General features: G+C 38.7%; 1 long non-coding RNA gene across 1 annotated transcript; it reads left to right on the plus strand.

The window, feature by feature from the left end:
• The first annotated feature begins 837 nt into the window (after window positions 1-837).
• Window positions 838-3520, plus strand: LOC145563836 (uncharacterized). The gene is made up of 3 exons (XR_014094627.1): window positions 838-1168; window positions 2222-2365; window positions 3165-3520. It is a non-coding gene; the product is annotated as an uncharacterized LOC145563836 (long non-coding RNA).
• The last annotated feature ends 16154 nt before the right edge of the window (window positions 3521-19674 follow it).

Raw genomic sequence — 19674 nt, forward strand, 5'->3', positions numbered from 1 at the left:
ATTTGAAATACCATAAGCGCTATTTGATATAGAGTAAAATATTAACACAATACAAATTAGAGGTCTTATATATTTGAATATACTCCCTTAAATTTTCTTTATACCTTGATTTTTTTTCCCGCGCATTAACATTAACAAATTTACTTCACTAATCACTATTAGAAAAACCTCAAAAGACACCAAAAGGACACATTTATATTTGTTAAAACTTTAGTTTGTATGACTAATTAGAATAAATTCAAACCCCTTGATATAAGAAAATTTTCAAATAATTTAAATAGAGATAATATAAGAAGTTTTAATATTATTTTCGTATTATAATTGGTACAACCGTCAATCGTGTAGTAACACGGTGCATTCACAAGTGACTACTATGAGTCTACAAGTAAATGTTTCAACAACATGCGTTTTTTTATTTTTTTTGGACGGGAAAACATTCAAATTTTTTTTATTTAATCTACTACTCACATATCATCAAATGATTTAATAATTTTTTATTTGAGGGAAAATTATTTAATATTTATTAATATACTTTATCAAAAAAGAAGTTGTTAATACAGTACGGAGTAATAAAAAAAGATTTAAAAAATTCCCTCAAAAAAAATTAAAAAATAAAAAAAAAAAAAAAAAAACCATACTGAAGCGCACTGAGTGTTCTTTCATTAACAAAAAAAAAAAAACGTTGTCCTCTTTCTTTACTTTCTCCCTATTTCCCTCCTAGTTTCCATTGAAGCGCGCTCAACGTTTTCTATTGAAGCACAATCAACGTTCTCCATTAAGGTGAAATTCAGCCATTAAAGCAACTCCTGAGGTAAGATTAACTTCTTTTTCTCATCATCCAATTTCAATTTCCAATCTGGGGTTTTATGACTATTATCCTAATTTTTATTCAATTTAGGGTTCTCTTGAATTCCACGGCTTCCTCACCTCCACGGCTTCCTCCATTTCAGGGCTTTCGACACATCATCCTCCACCGTCGTCTGCAAGTCCTTGGTTCAATTTTTGCTTTTAATAGTATTCGAATGAAATTTCCTCTGACCGAAGATATCAAGCCTTAATTCGAGCAAAATCGAAGACCTAGTTTTGTGCCAGTTTTACGGGTTATCATGCAATAATTCAAGCAACAACGAATTCAGATCAATTTTAAACTAAAAATCAGATATTCGAGGTTAGGATTTCTGGGTTATTTAGCTTTGCGTTATTTTTTTCCTTTTCGGTCCAATTCTTCATGATAAATGCTTTGATTTCCGGGGTTTAATTATTTGATTTGATTTCAATGTAATTGCTTATTTGATTTCACTTTAGTTCCTCTATTATCGATTGAACTTGCAATTCTTTTTTAGGGTTAAAATTCCTTTTTTTTTTCTTTTAATTGGGTTGATTTGTTTTTAGGTACATGCTCAATTCGTATCTTTTTGATTAATTTATACAATTCTAAGCGTTTTTATCAATTTTGTGTAATTTTTTTCTTTCAAATTATCTAAGTTTCTTGAATTTTGTTGATAGATGTTTGATATGTATCTGCATTTTGAATATAAATTCTGGTCATTTGTGATGTAGTTGTTGTTGATGAGCAATTGATGGTAGAGAACTAGAAATCAATTCCTTCACATTTTACACTTTGTGAGGCTGTGACCTTAGTTTAATTATAATGTGTTATGAAACAAAACAAATTGTGGGTGAAGGGTGAATATTGAGATTCACCATTATCCTTGCCATTGCAAGATAAGATAAGTCGCGAGAATGATGATTCAAGCTAACCAACTCATTTGAATGAAATTGTTTGATGAGGAACAAGTTTCTTTTTTTTTTTCTTTCTTTTTTTTTAACAAGTTAATTGAGAGGGGATTTGAACTTATGAGTATTACTCGTAATAGGATAAGGAACTCAATGTTATTGCTATAAAAATATGAGCTTAATTTGATACGTTTGAATCAAATTTAGTGGATACAACTTTGTAATTGGAGCTTAGTAATTTATGAGCCTGATTCAATAATTGAATCAAGTTTGGTGTTTGAGATGTTTCAAATTCCTTTAATGTCAAGATCAGTGTTCAAAGTGGGTGCCCCTCCTGCCCTTTTAAAAAGTTGTTTAACTTGCATTAGCCAAGATAATATTAGTGTCAGTATATTAGTCGTCTCAAAGTCATTACTTGGGTAATGAGGTGTCTAATTTTCAAATCTGAATTTGTGTTTGATTGGTACTTTAATTATTTATGCAGGAGGAAGTGGGGTGATTATTGGTTTATGATGTCAAATTGTACCTTGCTGGTACGACATCTAACTCACAGGACGGTGTCACAATTCTTTTTGGAAAGTGTTTGCTTGGGCTCTAAGACATGGTTGAGCAAAATAGTCCTCTCTTGGTAAGTTAATCCTTTTCGGTTAATCTAACGAAGTTTCTAACTTTCTTCCATTACTGGAAATCAACCTATTTATTAATCATACTCATATAATGTCCGTGTTATTTGATCCTAAGTATCATTTATTTATGCCTGCTTCTGCGCTATTATTGCCTATGAAACTGATATGCGTGCTTCTGGTTCCGGTTATGCTGCTTGTTTTTCTTCATAATTTGTTCATAAAGCATCACGATTTGTTGATGTGGATGTCGTATGTGTGTTTTATTAATATGTATAATATGTTTAATAGTTTTAAGCTTATATTAGTTCAGACCACTGTTATTACCTAAGTACAATACATATGCGATGATATGCGCATTGCTTCAAGTGTTAAATTTTTAGACTGTAAGCACCAGGAACTACCAAGTATCTGACCGCAGCTTTTGTAAACAAGTATATAGCCAGTTAGGCCTCTAATGTATCTTTTTGTTGTGTATTAAAAAAACAGGGACTGTAATAGCCATTATGACTCCACTATACCTTGTTTTGAATAGGAACTCTCTCCTACAATGAGGCTTGCAGCCACTACTGTTTTCTAGTGCTCAAAAGGGAAATCCATAATAGGTTCTTTCAAATCAGTAATAAATCAAAGTAAAAAAATCTTCTTTTTATTAGTAGATATTTTATATAGGGTGTATAGTATGCTGCAACTAATCAAGTGAAGAAGAGCCATGACATTTGCTCTTTTGTGTCTTTGACGTGAATTTCTGTCATTTTTTCTGTCTCTGCGGGCTCTGATTGTACCTTTTGCTTGTACATGCAGGGCATGCACTTCTTTTATTAGTAACTAATGGGAGTGAAAAATATTTTCTTGGGACTGATAGTGCTTCTCATGAGAGATGGAAGAAAGAATGTTCTTGTGGATGTGCTGGAATCTCAAATGCTCCTGTTGTTCTATCACTATATGCCAAACTTTTTGATGAGGAATACATTGCTCCAGGGTGTTCAAGAAAGCGAGGTGTTTTAGATGCTCCACGGTTTGCCATTGTTGTTGTAGTTGGGTGCTAGTACTGCAAGCTGCTCTCTACTGATTGTTGCTACTACTACCTTTGCTGATTGTTGCTGCTTCTATTGTAGTGTATACTGATTTTTATTTTTTTTATGGATGATATGTATATAATTTACAAGCTATTAATGAAAAAAATCATATTTTTATGTGTATACATGCACTTTGTATGTTTATCAATTGCAAAACCACTACCTTTCGCTATTTTGATTCGGTGCCTATCCTAGTGTTGTTAGTCACACACGGTAATATTTATATCATTAAGTTTATTAGCTAAGGTAATATTTGTTGCAAACAAGCTAATTAGCCACGGTTATATATGTGGCAAACAAGATAATTAGCCACGGTAATATTTGTGGCAAATAATTTATTAGCCACATTAATATTCGTGGCAAGTGAATTTGTTTGCCACATGAGTACCCGTGGCATAAATTTTATAATTTGCCACGACATCCGTTTTCCCGTGGCAAAATCCTAGCCACGGCCTCTTGTGCCACAGGTTCAAATTTTAAAATTCCCGTGGCTAAATTACATAGCCACGGAAATTTGAAACTTGTGCCACGTTTTCACACGTGGCACAAAGGTCAATTTGTTGTAGTGGACAGTTAGGAGGATTGGGTGTCATGCTATGCTTAAGTTTAAGTATTGTGATGGTGGAAAGTATGTGGTTTATTTCTTTCATGAAAGCCATTGTCATCCCTTCTCAACTCATACTACCAGACTGGTCAGAAAACCAGCTGATATTGGGTTAACTTGTGTTCATAGGAAGTTTATATTTGATAATTCAAAGTTGAACATTGGAGCTATTATATCCTATAAGATGATGAAAGAATATTGTGGAGGTTATAAACATGTGAGAGACACTAAAAATTAATTTAAAAACTTTTCTCGTGACTTAAAAGTTTATATTTCTAAATCTGATGGGGCTATGTTTATAGAAAATCTTCAACAAAAATTCAAAAACAGTAATGGTGGTTATTATTTGGAATATTATGTTGATGTTAATAGGCATTTAACACGGGTTTTTTAGGCTGATCCCATATGGATAAAGGACTTTCACTTGTTTGGGGATTCCATTTCTTTTGATATCACATATGATACAAATAAATACTCCTTAGTTTTCTGCCCTTTTACTACAGTTGACCATCATAAAAGTTGTGTCACATTTTGTGCAACATTGTTATCTAAAGAACATGTGGAGTCTTTTGTGTGACTTTTTCAGACTTTTCTAAAATGTAAAGGAAATGAGCCTTCTTGCCTTATAATTGACCAAGACTCTGCAATGGATATTGCAATACATAAAGTTTTTACCAAAACAAAACATCGATTGTGCATGTGGCACATCATGAGGAAAGTGCCTGAGAAAGTGGGTACAACTTTCTATAATGAGACTGAATTTTTAAAACAACTTTGTGTTGTTGTTTGGGACAGGGAAATTGAATCTAATGAGTTTGTGGATGGTGGGAATACTGTTGTAGACATCTACTTTTGGCCTCCTGTTGACAAGCTAAAGTCGTAGTCACCCAATCAAAAATAATACCTAAATCCACTAACTATGCAGATAGGGAAGAAGGGTCGAACCATAGGGAAACGAGTTAATTTATTCCTAATTAATCAATATAATCTAAATCATCAAGTAACCAATTTGTTATTATAAAAGGGAACTAAACTACTAAGAGTATAAGTGGGAAGGAATAAACGTAAGAGGAAAATAAATGAAATAAAAGCCTAGGGCATAGGTTCACCAATAAACAATATTCCAAGGTAAAACATAACAATCAATCATCAATGCATCAATTAATCAAATCATAAAGGGCTTTCGCTACGTATTACAATCACAGAGTTAATTTACCGGTATTAAATCTTATCTCTCGAATGAATCTCGACTTAACCATTTATAAATTAGTCCGCCTATTGAAACTAAGCCTAAACATCAATTCTCATCTCTCGAATCTCGAATCAATATTGCTAAACTCATACAATTAAACCAGGCCTAATCTAATTGCATAGCATTAAATCAATCAATAGGAAATTAATCAAGCATTGATAACCAACAATAATAATTTACCCCTTCATATTATTTACGGATCCCCATAAACCCTAGAAATAAAACTACTCAGACATAATCGAACATAAACTAAACAAAGCAATTAAAGGAAACATGATGAAAGAAATAAAGTAAAATAAATGAGATTAAAGTAGAAGAAATCGTTACCAAAGTAATCGGAATTAAGGAGTTGAATTAAGAACAAAAATGGAGAACAAAGTTGTAGAGAGAGAAACTAATCTAAAGCTAAGTAGAGAGAGAAAGTCTAAGAGAAGAGGTCCTAAGCAAAAGCATTAAAATCGTATTTGTACAATAACCCGAAATTACTCCTAAATAGAAACTAAGTAATCGTCGAAGAAGCCTCCCCAGAAACACGCGCCCGATCGAGCGTAGGGCCGCCCGATCGGGCCCGCCTTTTCTCTTCGCCCTCTTGTTCTGGGCATCCGCCCGATCGGGCTAAAGCTTGCCCGATCGGGCCCGGCTATATGCTGGACTTGGATTGGGCTCCATTCTTGGCCCAATTCGAATCTCCACTTCGGGTCTTGAATACTCGGTGTCCAAAAGCAATCGGTCATGCTTTCAAATGCTCGTAGTTGTACTGCAATAATCCCGGGAAAAAGCTCCAAAGATGCAATTCCCTACAAAACTCAACCGAAACTACGAAAACACTAGAAAACACCAATTAGTAATAAAAGTGGCTCTAACGAGCCAAAAACACTACTAATTACGACAAAGGGACGGGGGTAAAATACCATATAAAGTAGACATATCAAACTCCCCAAAGCCGAACCTTTGCTTGTCCCTAAGTAAAGAGCTCATCAATGAATACATAAAACATGCCTCACCCCAAATAATCAAAATCAAGAACCAATAATTAAAGGCAAATCCAATAAACATGCTTCAACGTCAATCAATCTCATTCATCTAATCACTCATCCTCCCCAACAATTGTCAAGTAGAGCAAACCACATGAGCATATAGAATTCAAGACTAGTGCTCATACACTCAACTCTCATTTATGTGGCGAGTAAAAGATGTACTCGATCGCTCTCCATCCCAACCCCTTTAATGTGAACAATGCCCTCCCAACTCACACTCTTGTGTGTTTAAAAAGACATACACTCAACCTACTAGTCAACTCGAAATATGTCAAATCATAACTTGCATTGATAAGCAACACTTTCACATCTACACAACTCTATGCACAAGGTCGGAAGGTCTTTAAAGCTTGTAATGTAAGGCTACGGAAAAAGGGTAGGATATATTTGGGAATATGTGAAAGAAAAGCTATGCTTAAGGGAGCCAAATCCTAATAAAACCCATGATCAAAATAAATAATGATCAACATCTCCAACATAACCAACTACAATAAAAATCCACCAAATACAACTCCAAAAATATCAAACAATCCCAACTCTTACAATTTCACTCATAAAAATATAATAATGTAGAACTCGAGTGAATCACAAACTCTAAACTATCAAACATGAATTTTTCATTGAAACTCAATTTTTTTCTTTCTTTTCTTTTGATCAACCTTCACTTAGAACACTTGAACATTAAACATTTTTTTTTCCTTTTTTTCGAACTTCTTTTTTCTTCTTTCATATCATCTTACTTCCAAACTCATCAAAAATAAAATACGATCAAGAACAAATAACTTCTCAAAACCCACCCAAATTGTGCAAATAATAAGCACACTACAAACTCCCTCACCTCACTCACTAATAGCTCCCCCAAGCCAAGCTTGGGACTAGTAACCAATGGGGCAAGTATGGCTTGTAATGTGGCTAATAAACAACAAAAAGTCAAGGCAACAACATGGGTAGCAAGAAGGGAACAAATGTAACTAATATCATCTAAAGGCCACCTAAAGAACAAATGCCTTCGTCCTCCTCATGTACATAATAATGAGCCATGAAACACTACTCATAGTTGCAAACCAATACTCAAATTCATTGACATACCAGGAACTAACACACATTCCTAACCAAACCAACTAGTCAAGCACTATATTCACAAGTAGTTGGACAAAATTGACGCATGTTAAGGCATCCAAGCAATCAAGCTTTAAATCATGATCAACAAATCCACAGTGCTCATCATCATATACCAAGAATCAAAACAATATTTTTCAAGTATGGGGCATAGGGAAGCATGATTCATAATTCATTGGAACATATTTTTGTATTTTTTAATTTTCTAATTTTTTGTATTTTTCATATAGGAAAGCAATAAAAACTACACTAGAAAGCAAATAAATCTATACTAGAAAGCAATAAAAACTACACTAGAAAGCAAATAAATCTATACAAGAAAGCAATAAATAGAGAAAGGAGAGAGAGAATTACCATATGTACAAGATCATCTCCCCCAAGCCAAATCAAGCAATGCCCTCATTGACTTGGGAGTGTAGCTAGGAGTAGCTACTCCTCATCCTCATCCTCGTCCATCCTCGAGTAGCCTCTGCCATGGCTAGAGTCGGCACCTCCATGGCTCGAACCAACACCTCCATAACCCGAACCACCTGCAAAATAGTTAGGGTCCACATTCCCCCAAGCCCACCAAAAGGAGCATCGACCCCATAACCACGGACCGAAGAATAGTCCACATAACTACCATAGGCACCGGGGGTCAAATACCCTCCTTGGGGGTATTGAAACCAATCGGGAACAAGAGCCTCGGGGGGAATAGCCCCTCGGCGGGCATAGTCATCATACATGGGGTATAAACCCCTCCCTAGGTTTCGCTCCACATGCCCAACCCGTCTATCTAGAGAACCTACTCTAGTGTCAAGGTTTCGCACTAAACCCTCTACTCTTCCTTGTCCCCTCTCAATCCTATCTAATTGGCTCCTAAAAGCCGAGAAGTCATATGGGACTTTAGGATCAATGTTATAATCAATGGGAGAGGTAGGGATGTCATGCGTGTAGGGTTGGGGCGGTGGTTGGAATGGAGGTTGTGGGTGGGGTGGTGTATGGTGAGCCGCTTGAGCCCCCCCTTGACCATCTAACTCGAAAGTATAGGAAGGCTTACCCTTCTCAAACTTAGTCAAGGTAGGGTTAGGTAGCTTAAAGGCGTGGTCCCTCCTACCCGACTCTCGGTGGATTATCCACCACATCTCGCCACCCATGAGTTGGATCCATAAGGGTAGAGCCTTCTACTTTCCTATGGTCATTACGGGTGAAACTTAGGTGTTTGACCGCAATGTGGGTAACCAACCCACCAAAATAAATAGGTGCCCTAGACCTACCGCCCTCGACCGCATTAGCCGCCCGTTGGAAGTGTTGGGCTATCCTATGTGGGATGTTCAGTTTCTCGCCTCTGGGGATCACATAGGAGGCCAACAACTCTAGCTCATCCCTCCTTACATTGGCCGGTTCATGCCTCCCAAATATGGTGAGGCCAACAAACCGTTGCCAAAATTTTGGCACGGGATGTTGAATCCAAGTTCCCTTGCCCTGTTGGAGGTTAGTTAACTCTCCCCTGTGAGTTTTTGATAGACCACGACAATATGAGCTTGGGATGGTTCAATGGGTTTATCCGATTTTAACTCAAACAATTTACCAAATTCCTTCAAAGTCATTCTCACATCATTGTTAAGCAATCGGAATTGAACATGAGTAATAATAGCATTAGATTTAATCATATTAAAGCTAGAAATAAATTCCACGGTCAAATAATCATATGTATCATAATGCATTTGAAAGAAACCACTCATGCCAATGCCCTTAAACAATTTTTCCACAGGTTTATCAATTCCTAATCTAGCTAGAGTGGGATGATGAACAAAACGGGTAGAAATTACCTGCCTCGTAATGAGGTTGAGCATCCTAGCCTTTTGTTCGACGGAAGTGACCACCACCTCGCTCCACCCCAGAATTTGGAGTTCCGGGTCAACCATAGGTGGTTGTTGCTTCCTTAAACTCTCACCCCTTTGTGTTCTTGATCGCTTGAGAGCCATTGAAGGTGATTTGACAAACTTTGAAGCTTTCTCTCTCTTAGGGTTTTCAAAAATTATGAGAGAAATTAGTTGAAAGTATATGGAGAATGTAGAGGAAGGTGAGAGGTTTAAGAATATGTAAAAATATTTGAATTTGGATGGAAGAATTTGAGGAGGTCTTGAAGAGAAGATGAGTTTGGAGTGTTTGAAGGAGGAGAAATAAGGAGGAAAGTGAAAAGAAAAAAAAGGAAAGGAGGGTTTGATAACCCGGGTAAAAGGCGCGCCCGATCGGGCGCAGGTCCGCCCGATTGGGCGAATGTTCAGCATTCCTTTTCTTAGCTTGTGCGCCAGATTGGGCGAGCTCCACCTGATCGGGCGCGAGAGGGGGGGTCGAACCTTGCTCGATTCCCTCGCCCGATCGGGCGAGATTAGCCCGGGATTTCTTTTTTTGTGCACTCGATTTCGTGCCCGGTCGGGCGATTTTTTGCTCGATTTTGGCTCGCTTGTGCGCCCATCAGGTGTGATAGCCCGATCGGGCGAGGATAAGGCTCGATCTAAACCTTATTCTCGCGCCCGATCGGGCGAGGTCCGCCCGATCGGGCCCCTGCCCAGTTCGGGACACTCTATCTTCTTTAACCTTTTTCTCTTGAATACTCTTTACTTGTTCAAAACCTGTGCAAAAAGACACTTTGAAAAGGTAAAATTGCACTCTCCTCACCTCTCAAAATAAAATAAAAAGTAAAAGAAAGGAAAAAAAAGTTAGTCTAGAAAGCAAGAAATACGGGTTGCCTCTCGTAAAGCGCTGGTTTATCTAGGTCCCGCACGACCCTCTTACCACAATGTAACTCAAGGTGAACCGGAACCGGTTAGGTGAACTAATTAAACCGCACCGATCGTAGCCCCTTCATGGTATAGCTTGAGTCTTTGACCATTAACCTTGAACTCGTTACCTTGCTCATCAAACAATTCCACAGAACCAAACTTATTAGCCCTTTTTACAGTAAAGGGACCCGACCACCTTGACTTCAACTTTCCTGGGAAAAGTTTAAGTCTAGATTTGAACAACAACACCTTGTCACCCTCTTTGAACTCTCTTGGAAGGATCATCTTGTCGTGCCATCTCTTGGTTTTCTCCTTGTAGACTCGTGCACTATCATAGGCCATCAACCTAAACTCATCGAGTTGGTTAAGTTGAAGTAACCTCTTTTCTCCCGCTAGCTTAACATCCAAATTGAGTTCCTTAATAGCCCAATATGCCTTGTATTCTAATTCCACCAGAAGATGACATGCTTTGTTGTACACAAGTCTATAGGGGGTAGTACTTATTGGGGTCTTAAATGCAGTTCTGTATGCCCAAAGGGTGTCATCCAACTTATCGCTCCAATCTTTCCTTGATTTTGCTACCACCTTCTCTAATATGACCTTGATTTCCTTGTTGGAAACTTCAACTTGGCCACTAGTTTGGGGATGATAGGCGAGACCTGTCCTATGGTATACACCATACTTCTTGAGAAGGGTGTCTAACTTCCGCTCATGAAAGTGAGATCCTCCATCACTGATTATAGCTCTAGGTACTCTAAATCGTGGAAAGATGGTTTTCTTTAAAAGTCTATGGACCACCTTGGCATCATTGGTAGGAGTGGCAATGGCCTCAACCCACTTGGATACATAGTCGACGGCGACAAGTATATAACGATTCCCATTTGAAGAAGGGAACGTTCTAATGTAATCAACACCCCAAACATCAAAAATTTCTACTTCCAAAATCCCGGTTTGAGGCATCTCATGCCGCCGCAAAATGTTGCCAGTCTTCTGGCAAGAGTCACAAGCCTGCACAAAAGTGTTAGCATCCTAAAACATGGTGGGCCAATAGAAACCTGACTCATTAATCTTGGCCACCGTTTTGGTAGGGCCATGATGTCAACCATAAGGTGAAGTGTGGCAGCTAGTAAGAATGCCATGGACTTCCCATTCGGGAACACACCTGCGAAATAATCCATCTGGACACTCACGAAACAAAAAAGGATCATCCCAAAAATAATGTTTAACATCATAAAGGAATTTCTTTTTCTGTTAGTAGGATACGTCAGGGGGTAGAGTACCACCCACTAAATAATTAGCAAAATCGGCATACCATGGGTGCTGCTCTACAACTGCATACAAGTGATCATCAGGGAAAGAGTCATCTCATCATACCTGATACGTGACAAGTGATCTACCACAACGTTCTCTGCACCTTTTTTGTCTTTTATTTCAACATCAAAGTCCTGGAGTAAGAGAACCCAACGGAGTAGCCTAGGCTTTGATTCTGCCTTGGATATCAGATACTTCAGAGGTGCATGATCAGTAAAAACAATAACTTTAGAACCAACTAGATATGATCTAAATTTTTCTAAAGCATAAATCACAACAAGAAACTCCTTCTCCGTGGTCGCATAGTTAACTTGGGCTTCGTCCAAAGTTTTAATTGCATAATAAATAGCATGCAAAACCTTGTTCTTTCTCTTTCCGAGCAAGGCTCCTAGTGCAAAGTCACTTGCATCACACATAATCTCGAAAGGAAGATTCCAATCGGGTGCACATATGATGGGTGCCGATATCAAAGGCTGCTTTATCCTGTTAAAAGCCTTAAGACACTCGTTAGTAAAAACAAAAGGGGCATCCTTGAGTAAGAGCTGAGTTAGTGGTTTAGCAATTTAGAAAAATCTTTGATAAAGCAACAATAAAACCTCGCATGACCTAAGAAACTTCTAACTCCCTTAACATTAACTGGAGGAGGTAATTCCTCCCACTGGTCATATTGGAAAGGTTTTCCTTCTCAAAAAAGACACCATTGCGAGCAATAAACACTTTGTTCTTGAATTTGTTGTAAAAGTAATACCCTTTGGTTTCTTTTGGGTAGCCCACAAAGAAAACCTTGTCAGATTTGGGGTGAATTTTGTCAGAAATTAATTTCTTAACATATGCTTCGCATCCCCATATCTTGAGAAAAGACAACCTTGGAGGTTTCTTCGTCCATAATTCATATGGAGTCTTTTCCACAGCTTTTGATGGAGCACGGTTCAGTGTTAGTGCTGCGGTTAGAAGTGCGTGTCCCAAGAAAGAGATAGGAAGATCACTAAGACCCATTGTTGATCATACCATGTCTAGCAAGGTTCGATTTCTCCTTTCGGATACTTCGTTCCATTGTGGAGTTCCTGGAGGTGTCAATTCTGAAAGTATACCTTTTTCTTTCAGATGGTCATCGAATTCTTGGCTCCAGTATTCACAACCTCGATCCGATCGAAGGGCTTTGATTTTCTTGCCAAGCTGATTTTCAACTTCACTCTGAAATTCTTTGAACTTTTCAAACGATTCAGATTTGTGTGACATAAGGTAGACATATCCATATCTACTAAAGTCGTCTGTTAAGGTGATAAAATATTGATGGTCGTTCTTTGTGGTGGTGCTCATTGGTCCACATACATCGGTGTGTATTAGGGCCCAACAAGTCACTTGCCCTTTCTCCCAAGTTAGAGAATGGCTGCTTTATCATCTTTCCTAATAAACATCCTTCGCAATCTTCAAACGATTGTAAATCGAATGAGTCAAGAACACCTTCCTGTAGAAGTTTCTTTATCCGCTTGATGTTAATGTGGCCAATATGACAATGCCACAAGTACGTCTCATTTGACTCAATGGTCTTAACTTTCTTGGTGGTATTGTTAACATTATAAACTTGTTTGTCTAATGAAAGCACATATTTTAGATAAACGTATCATGCTATAAACATATAAGAAAGACTTTTGAAACAATAGTCTTGTGATCAAAACAAAATGATGTCTAACGTCGGATGATCAATGTATGGTTGATAACAAAACTTAAACAAGTTCTATGTCAAGACAAACTATGTGATTACAAGCTTTTCCGGAAAGATTGTCTTCTTCTTCTGCTTGTATAACTACATCCACTAAGTAAGCTCTTCTCACTTGGTTCCTGAAATAGGAGCATATAGTGAGTCATTAATGGTATCTAATACCTTATGAATGGCTTGTATTCAAGTGTAAGTTTATAAAGAAGATACCCGAGGTAGAGATTTTTCTTCCCTTTGCCTCATCTTCCAGGTATATGTTGTATTCTCTCTTGTAGTGGCCCTGCCTACTACAGTAGAAGCATCGCATCTTTGCCATGTTCTTGAACACCTTCTTCTTTTCCCTTAGAGCAAGCTTGAGCTTGGTACTTCCGCAAGAATCGGCCCTTTGAAGCTCATGGACAACCTCCATTAAAGAGAGTTTGTTCCGATTGGCGGTTAGTCGCATCTTTAATACAACATAGCCCGAGTGGAGAGAACTTAATAGCATGTGAGCTGCTTGCTCATCCTCCACTGGCTTGCCAATGAGCTCCAAGTGAGTGAATAGCCTTGTCATTCGGAGCACATGGGCTCGAAGTGGCATTCCGGGTCTTAGTCTAGCATTGTAAACTTGTGCCCATACCTCTTGCCTCTCCTTGGCAAGGCACCCCTCTTGCGGTGGCTTGATCTTCATGTTGGAGAGTGACCTAGTCACTTCCTCCACGAGACCATCATAGTTGCCTTTGATGCTCTTGGTGACCCTCAAATTGACTATATCCTCTAGCGTTTTGAGGAGCATGTCCGGAAAATCGTTGTAGAACATCCCCTTCCATTGTTCCAGGATGAAGTTTTCCATAAGTCGTGAGACTCTCATAATGTTTCCAGAATATTGATTCCACCCAAAATTCACTAGTCTTGGGCGAAAATCTGGATTCTGGAGCCAAAGTACATGATAAAACGAGATTAAAATTAATAAAATTGAGCTACTAATCTAATCAGCAACATAACTTGAAATTAAATCCATTTTTAAACCCATGAAAATTTTAAGTTACAAGAATAAATGAGCAAGACTCTGATACCGATGTTGGGGTTCGTTGTGTCCAACTCACCGCAGAACAAAACCCGACCCCAAGACCCGATCACAATTAATATAACTAAACGACATAAATAATAAGAAAGAGAGAAAAGATGATCTTACCCTTGCCGCATGCTTCGCTCTCACTCGGAGCTCTTACTTCAAAGCCAAGTCTTACAAGCGCAGAGACCTCCTATGGTATCCACCTTCAACTCGACCCCGACCGGTCTCCTACTTGGTGTATAGCCAAGTCAGACTGAAGTGAGTAATTAAAGGTTATCTCTCAAGTGGAGATGCCTTATTGAGTTTTTACTCAAGTGACTTTCTCCAAATCCCAAGGTGGGTATTTATAGAGAATGTCATGAGAGAATTCCACTCTCCCATCAATGTGAGAGAATTGGTAAAATCAATTTTCCCATTTTATTTTTAAATAAAAAATAAAAGAAATTACCAAACAACTAATTAATCAACAAGTGGCAATCATAGGAGGAGATGTTAGGTGAGGACCACAAGGGGGGGACCAAACCTTCCTCCCCAAGCTTCCCCTTAGCCACCCAACACACACTACACGACCACACTCCCTGCGCGCCACGTAGCAGCTGCCTTGGGCACCAAGGCGCGCCTAGCTGGTGGCCTTGGGCCTTGGCTGGGCCTGTCCGTGGCTACTTGGTGCGAAGATGCACGTTGCCTCGGCCCAGCAAGCCACGCACATATGCGGGCTGCAGGCCGAGGCTTGTTGCTACGCACAAAGCCCAGCATGTCACGCATGCTAGCTGGCTTCTGCTGGGTGCATAGTGCCTGGCGCGCCAGCAGTGCTGGTTTAGCACACTTGCTCGCACATGCTCGCAGCAAGCCACGCACGCATTTGCGGGCTGAAGCTGCTTTGTGCGCGGATGGTGCAGGCTAGCCATGTGCACCTAGCACTATTGCCTAGGTGCGGTGCACATGCTAGTACCATTTGCCCCTAACACTCGGTTTGCTCGGGACATTCCGATGCTAGGGGTATTTTGGTAAATTGATGATTAATTATTGATTTTACCGTCTCGTCTTTTATTAATTCGGCTCGACTTACGACGCTCCTAGCTCGATTTTCGACATCTAAATTCACATTACTCATACGTTTATCATCAAACAATTCACCCTTTTCAAACCATTTCCCTTTCACAACCCACTCTTTTCCAACAACGATGCCAGCCATAGAGCAACTCCAAGAAGAGATTATTCACTTATGAGTGGAAAAGGCTCACGAGACCGAAGAGAGAAGAATCAAGAAACTCGAAAAAGTTGAGAGGAAAAATGCCGAAGCTTTGGCTTTGCAACAAAAGATGGATGAATTATCCATACGAGAGAAGTAGTTAGAGAAGCTTGTTCTTCGTTCTACGATGGGGAATAAGTAATTTGACGCAAAAAAGTTTGCTCCTCCTACAGCACTCACTTTACCTGAAAAGTTCGTAGCCATGAACTTACTAATATTCAAGGTGACCAATAATCCAAAAAATCATTTAATGAGTTTTACTGGCACCATGGCTTTAAAGGGAGTTGATCCTAAGCTTTATGCTTTGACATTTCCTTTATCTCTAGACCCAGTTGTGAGAGAGTGGTATTATGGGCTAGATGCCAAATTCAAGACCACATGGGAATTCATCACCCAATATGAAAGTAACGTAGAGTTTAAATCAACTTTACGTGAACTTGAAATGCTCAAGCAAGGTGACGATGAAGGTTTCCTTGCTTTCTATGGTAAATGGCGAGAAAAGGCGACCCATCTTGCTCAAAGGCCACCAGAACTCGAGTTGGTACAAAAATCCATTGAAAATTGTCATGAAAAGTACAATAAACATTTACGCTACCTTGGTCTAGACATTTTTCAAAAGGTCTATTCTGTGGTTACTAGGATAGAAGATGATCTTGCTAAAGAGAAGGCCAACAGACCTCATAATCATCAACTTAAGAATAACTACAAAAATGGGAATGATAACACTTCTTCCTCTATTGATGTATTTGCGACTTCCACGCAATATAATAGCACAATGCAATATAATGATCCTCGAAAAAGGTGGTCAAGAGAAAGAAAATTTACACAATTTCCTGTGAGTTATAATGAATTACTGGAAAAACTAACTTAAAAAGGATTGCTACACCAACAGGGCCAACGCCAATCCCCTCCCCGGATTGGACATGATACTAAACGTTGCTTTGTTCTAAAACACAAAATTCAAGATTTAGTAGGCGATGGGAAAATTCTCACGCCTAAACCCAATAATAATATTTTCCCATTGGGAATATTTCACATTGATGAGAACCATATGAGAAGTGATACATTCAATCCTTTAGATTATATCACTGCCACAGGGAAGCCTCTAACCACAACACTCATAGGAGCAACTAATGAAGTGTGTGGATTATGGGACGACGACTTCCAAGACTTATATGTCTCTAAGTATGCCTTCGTCCCACCTCCACCTTGTCTCCAAAACGAAATAAGTGGAGCGCTTGATTGGGATCATTTCAAGGGGAAATCACAAGATTTATCAAATTTCTCCTTTGATGAACAATGGCATCAAGCACAATTCATGGAACATCTCGAAATGGAGTCACATTCAAAGCCTCTAGAAGAAAGTTGGTTCATGACCCCCCACAACTAATCCAAACGAGGTAGATCATTTAACTCATTCTGGGCGAGTTTACCAAACACAACCAAATGGATCAATTTCAAAATCCAATGCCACCTCCACCTGAGGTAGAAGATCCATTGGTCAAACAACTTCGTCAATCTAAGGCGAATGTTAGCATTTGGGAACTCCTAAGTACTTCTAAAGAACATAAGAATTCTTTAATGAATTATGGACACAACTCCAAAGGATCTCGTTAGCTTGCTTACTAGCGAAAAAATCCGACAAGTCAATCACCTTTACTAGTGATGATTTGCCTTCAAAAGACACTAGCCACAATAATGTATTATATCTAACTGTGGAGTGCGATACAACATCCCTCTTACTTTAGTTGACAATGGGTCCGCCGTGAATGTATGCCCATTACAAATTGCGAAATATTTAGGCCATATTCTAGAAAAAGATTTTCATTCAACAACACAAAGCATTAGGGTCTACGACAATTCAAGGAGATCGGTGTGTGGAACTGTTAAGCTACCAATTACCACATGCCCAATACAAAAGATGGTTGAATTCCATGTCATGGACATTAAACCTACATTTAACCTTCTTCTTGGACGTCCTTGGATACATGAGCTTGGAGCGATACCATCTTCGCTCCACCAAATAATTAGGTTGAACTACCAAGCTCTTCCTATGATTATACATGCTTCTCCTCTCAAAATCGCAATAAACTATCAATCCCTTTTAGAAATAAACCATGATAATGATGAGGAGGACATGTGGGGATTTGCCGCGGAGGCAATTTGCACACTAGAAATGGAGGAAAGCCTTGAAGAACCATTCAAGTTGATCCATATTCCACCCCAATAGTAAACAACATCTTATTTAAGAGTAGTTACTTTCCTGATATGCCATTGGAGTTAAGAATGATGAAATCTCTCTTACTTCCTATCCCAAAGAAAATCCTTTCCTTTGGATTGGGATATGAACCAACCAAAGAGGAACTCAAGTCTCACGATGCTAAGATCAAAGCATGTAGAGACAATAACAAGAAAGGGATAATCTCTTTACTCCCATCTTATAATCAAACCCTCAACGGACAATTCGTTAGGGAGGGAGAAGATTACCCATGCTATGACTTTCTAGAACCACTAGTTCTAGAAGGTATCAAGAAGCCTGGATTTGAGATAGTCCACGATTGCTACTTCTTGAATGACGATTTTGAAATCATTTAGTCAAAACACCCAAATCCAGGGTGCTATGATAGGAAAGCATTTAACTTGCTATTTGGACTAGAGCAAAACCATGTTGCTACAATAACTAATCAAAATGTCATCCTAGATGAAGCTTTCGACCCAACCTCATTGATCACCTCTTCCAACGAAACTTTCGAGCATGGATGGAGGAAGACTTTCAAGTGGATTAACCATAAAGGTGACAAGCTGGAGATCACCACAGGTGAAGGGGAGATGTTCGAAGAATCCGACGTTGAGTCTAGTTTAGGTTTTAAAGAAGCTGAAAATTTAGGCCTTGTGGCCATTACTGAGTCTTTATTTTCTACTTCTAGGAACGAAGATCCTAAAAAGGATTCTTCTCTCGATGTACTTTCTTTTTATATGAATAATAAGAGCTTTATTTCCGAGTATATGCCTTCTCTTGAATCTTTTGAATCTGAAAGAGCTCTATTTCCGAGCTTTAGTTCCGAGTCAATATAGGAACTAATAAAAGCAAGAAAGAAGTCAAAATTGGCTTAACCTTAAATCCAGAAGAGCGATCGATTCTCATGTCGACGCTTAAATAATTCAAAGACGTGTTTGCTTGGTCATACAAGGACATGCCTGGAATAGATAGGGAAATCGCGGAACATACCATTCCCTTGAACCCTACCTCTAAACCAGTAAAACAAAAAGTTTGACGAAGGAAACCTGATGTTGCTTTGAAAATAAAAGAAGAAGTCCCTAAAAAGGATGGACGAGTTTGCATGTGTGTCGACTTTAGGGACCTTAACAAGGCTAGTCCTAAATATGATTTTCCTCTACCTCATATTGACATATTGGTAGATAATACGGCTGAACATGCGATGTTATCCTTTATGGATGGATACGCAGGTTACAACCAAATTCTAATGGCAAAAGAAAACGAAAAAAAGACATGCTTTATTACCCCTTGGGGTATGTATTGCTATACAATCATGTCATTTGGCCTAAAAACTGCAAGAGCTATGTACCAAAGAATAGCTACGAATCTCTTGCACGGTATGATGCATAAAGAAATAGAGGTATATGTGGATGACATGATCGTGAAGTCCAAAGATAGAAAGGGACACATAAAAGCTTTACGCAAATTCTTCACTCGCATAAAAGAATATATAATGAGATTGAACCCACAAAAATGCGCCTTCGGAGTAACTTCCGGCAAGTTACTCGGATACGTAGTAAGTACACGTGGCATTGAGATTGATCCTTCTAAAATAAAGGCAATTGTTGATATGCCTCCCCCTCAAACTGAAATACAAATTAGGGGGTTCCTTGGCAAGTTACATTACATCAGTCGACTCACCAATTAATTGACAATGACTTGCGAGCCAATATTAAAAAAAACTAAAAAGAGAAGAAAAACATGAATAGGACGATCAACTCCAAGAGGCCTTTGAGAAAGTCAAAGACTATCTCAAAAGTCCACCAGTTTTTGCACCACTAGTACCCAAACTACCTCTTAGACTATACATCATCGTTACAGCCACAGGAGCCATGTTAGC

This window comes from Chenopodium album, chromosome 10 (genome assembly GCF_948465745.1).
Source record: "Chenopodium album chromosome 10, dcCheAlbu1.1, whole genome shotgun sequence".
Lineage (NCBI taxonomy): Eukaryota > Viridiplantae > Streptophyta > Magnoliopsida > Caryophyllales > Amaranthaceae > Chenopodium > Chenopodium album.